General features: G+C 29.7%; 1 long non-coding RNA gene across 1 annotated transcript; it reads left to right on the top strand.

The window, feature by feature from the left end:
- The first annotated feature begins 1,191 nt into the window (after positions 1 to 1,191).
- On the top strand, positions 1,192 to 1,514 carry LOC141538029 (uncharacterized). The gene is made up of 3 exons (XR_012480993.1): positions 1,192 to 1,222; positions 1,306 to 1,401; positions 1,486 to 1,514. It is a non-coding gene; the product is annotated as an uncharacterized LOC141538029 (long non-coding RNA).
- The last annotated feature ends 2,897 nt before the right edge of the window (positions 1,515 to 4,411 follow it).

Genomic DNA, 4,411 nt, shown 5'->3' with positions numbered 1-4,411 from the left:
GATAAGTTGTCAAATAATTCACCCGATCTTATGGAAACTAAGGTACAATTTTTATAGTTTATTCATATGAATTTATTTTCTTTTTCATGCGGTGACAAAATTCTCTTACGTTACTTCTTCAACGACCAGATCAGCATTCTTGTAATGCTTTAAGTCTTTAGTCAAACTATATTTCAGACTTTAAGCTAATAAATCTCAGCAAAATGAACAATAAAAATAAATAGATCCTCATTTATACATTTTTTTAATTTTTAGAAAACTTTTGATGATGTTTTTAACTTTGAACTTAACAAACGAAGCAATGATTCAACATTTCAACAATTTCAACATTTCAACAATCATGATTTCAGAATAAATCATGATCATGACTACGTCATATGTCGAAAAATTAACACACTAGAGCTTCTAGATAAGGTACAGGTATATCAAAATAATAATCAGATCTAAATTATTCACAAATCCAATTGGAAGTCTCATTTATATTTCTTATCGTCTGAATTAGTATCAAAATAGTGAGGATATATCTTTAACAGCGTGCAATGGGCAACAAAACAATAAAGATAACATTACCACTGATCTACCTGATACAACATCTATAATCAAAGTAAACAACTTAATCGATATCTAATTTAAGACTTTTCTAATATTGAAAATGCTGTGTATATAATTTTCAAAATAATTTTATAGCTAATATTCATTTTTTAACATTTAACTAGATTTATATACGTTATAAGTTTATTTCTTGGTTCATATACCATTTATGATGATTAGGGCCTAGAAGTTCGCGTTCATTTGTGATGATTAATAACAATGTAAATAATATTTTTTTCCAGAAAAAGTTTGATGGTTTAATTATTGATCAAGGTGAAACTACATATGATTGTCACATCAGCAAAGCAACTGAGCATTCTAAAGAAAAGTCATATCAAAGTATGCATTATGATAATAATGATAAAGATCAAATCGTCATTGAGCAAATTAACTTGCCGGAAACAATTGATAATGATCAAGTAAATAAGAAAATTTTTAAATGCATATTAATTGATATTCGAGCCTAATCAAAAATTATAAATTGTAAGTTTTTTATCATAACTTCCAGATTGATTTGAATCAAGATATAGAAGATATATCTTGTAAATCGTTGGATCAGTACTGCAATGAGGAAATCAAAGGACAAGATGATTTGTTTACCAAACTGCCTGGTAAAACATTCGACACTGAGGTAAAAATTTTATAATTATAATATATACAATTTACTGCATCCTATTGCTACAAATATTGAATGCTATATGTTTTTGGTTTCAGAAAAAATTATGTAGAGATGCTATTTACCAATGGAATGGTGAGCAACAAATTAAACGTAAGATATGTACGATGGAAGAAATATCAAATAATAATAAAGTATGTTAAAATACAACTTATGGTCTGAATTAGCTAATTTTACAATCAGAAGTTTTCTTGCTAATTTATGTTTGTAAATTTTAGATAAAATTTGATAAGAATATAGAAAGTGCGCAGAGCAAATTAATGAATCAGTTATCTGTTATTGGAGAAAAAGACAATAGTCAGGTATTGACTGAACTGCTTGGAGAACATTTAGGGAATAGAGTATACATTTTGAATTCATTACACTTGATCTTGACTGAATCCAATTTCTACTTTAAAAAATTTTTTTATGCATTTTGCTTTCAGGATATTTGTGTAAGACAAATCAACCAAGATTTCAATAAAGAAAAAAAGAATACAGCTAAAATGACGTCCGATATATCAAACGAAGATAATTTAATAGATATTGCCCTCTTACCTATTGATATGGTTGATATTCAAACCTTGTACGACTCAGAACAAGATATGCTGAAGTATTCTTCGGAGTATAAGGTACATTTTTCTTTCTATAATTATGGTGTCATACGAGTCCAACATTAATGTACAATAATTGTGATCACTCCAAGATAATCGTATATTAATCATTATATAAGATTTCTTATATTTATTAATTAATTTTCACAAGTGATAACTGAATACTATATTTATATTGTTTTTTTTTTTTTTTTGGAAAAATAATTGATTTAAGTAATAAAAATTAAGTTAATTTTTAATATCGAAAAATTTTTACAGATCTCTGAACAATTAAATACAATTTTGTCTTACCAACTAGATGGTAGAACTGTTGATGAAGTAAGAGATGATGATAATATTCTTGAAGATTCACCTCAATTATCACCTGTAATTTTGCGTAACCGTACAATGAGAGAAAATAATGATTTATTGAATGATTCTGGTTCAACTCAAACTCACGATGAGACTTACAACGATGATCCATCATACATCAATGAGATGAATTTATCGGACATGACAGTTGCAAGTTTGAGCGGGCTAGATTCTGTTGATAACTTGGAAAAATCTGTAACTATACCGGCTGAATCAGATAACGCTCATTCTGAACTTTTACAGAATCAGCTTTCTCACGAAAATGAAGAAGAAAATAATGATCCTGGTCTGGATTTGGCTATCTCCAAAGAAATTAGTTTAAATACTCAGAAAGGATCTATTGATAATTCCGAGTTAATTGTTCAACAATCCAATGTTCCGCGATGGAAAAAAAAGTATGCGTGTCCATTTTGTCACAAAATTCTCGTTGGTCAATTGCCACGGCATATAAGAAATGTTCATGGCAATATTGAAGACGTGAAAAAGCTTAATAACACTTCGAAAGGTGAAAATTTTTTTAAATCATAAATGAGTCGACTTTTAAAGCATCATATTTTTTACAAATTTTTTTAGAACGGTATTTAACAGCAAAAAAAACTTTTTATCTCTAAGTAATAGTTATCAATAATGATTAGAAAAGATTAACGTAATATTTCTTATGAATAAGTTTAAATCGTAACTGCGAGTTTAGATTATTTTTCAAAATTAATTGACTATATTTTTTCATTGAAGTGTCACTTATATGTCTTGATATACTTTCAGATAATATATTTAAGTAGTTATTCTAGTATAAAATATAATTATTCCAATAAGTATTTGCTCGTTTAATTAATGAATAAATTTTTTTTTTAGGTTCAGCTGAACGAAAAGATATTTTGACGGTTTTCAGAAATAATGGTGCGTTTTCTCACAATTGCAATGAACTTTACAATAAAGGTGAATTAATAGTGAGTCGTCGTCCTAAAATTCCAAAAAAGCTACCGACTATACTACTTGTTCATATTGCTTAGGAACATATACTAAGGCGAATGCACGCAAACATATAAGCCAATGTAGAAAAAAACAAGGTGAAAGTAAGAATTTGAAAGGCCAGCGAGTATACTACGTAATGGGGAAGACTATTGAAGCTCGAATGCTCTCTACTGCAAATGATATTTTGAGGCTTGTTGTATTTCCAGTGTTACAAGAAGATGAAATTGTGCGTTTAATTCGCTACGACTGGCTCATTATTCTATATGGAAATAAATTATGTATTAAATATACAGCACATTACCAGCACAACATGATAAGAGCCCGATTAAGATTAATTGGAAGATTATTATTTGCTGCTAAGCAGATAAATTCCACTATTACACAATTAGCCGATTTATTTCATCCTAAATGCATCCAAACCGTTATAAATGCGATTGCACAAATAGCCCGGATTAACTATCTTAAAAACACTTGTGAGGTCCCAGCTGTAGCTTTGAATGTTGTGACATACATTCGGCAAATAGCAGTTATGCTAGAGACCGAATATGTTGTACGAGAGGGAGACCAACTTCAAAAACAAGTTGCTAACTTTTTAAAAGTGTATAATTCAGAAATGAGTATCGCAGTAAATAAAGTTGCCAATGAATCTCAAGCTCAACTAAAAAGACATAAAGTTTTCATCTTACCTATGAGCGAAGATATTCAAAAACTTATTATCTATATAAAAACTGTAAAAAAAATTCATTTTACAAATTTAAAAGAAACCTTTGATTATCAGTCGTGGCTGGCCGCTTCAAAATTAGTAGCAGCTTACTTATTAGTATTTAATCGTCGCCGAGTAGGTGATGTGCAGAATATTACCGTGTCTGACATCGATCGCTTACAAAGCATTGATAAACATGCAGATAAGGAAGAGTATAATGCTCTTGATGATGAAGGAAAGAAAATTGCTCGAAATTATTACAGAATTGAAATACGTGGAAAATTGAACAAAGATGTTGCAGTAATCGCAAGTAACGACATTATTGATGAGTTAAGACTTTTAATTTCATATCGAGCATTAGCTGACGTTCCTTCGGATAATGATTTTGTGTTTGGTTTACAGAACGGAGGGACTAGTCGAATCCGGGTTATAAATTTATGTACCGTGATGCGTAATCTATCAGTTGCTTGTGGTGCCGAGAAACCGGAATTACTCCGTGGAACCCAATTAAGGAAACATGTTGCA

Source organism: Cotesia typhae, unplaced genomic scaffold (assembly GCF_013202065.1).
Source record: "Cotesia typhae breed Kobodo isofemale line unplaced genomic scaffold, CoteBio_Ctyphae contig_20, whole genome shotgun sequence".
Taxonomy (NCBI): Eukaryota; Metazoa; Arthropoda; class Insecta; order Hymenoptera; family Braconidae; genus Cotesia; species Cotesia typhae.
Note: the sequence above shows the minus strand (reverse complement) of the source record. Positions and strands in the feature narration are given on the sequence as shown.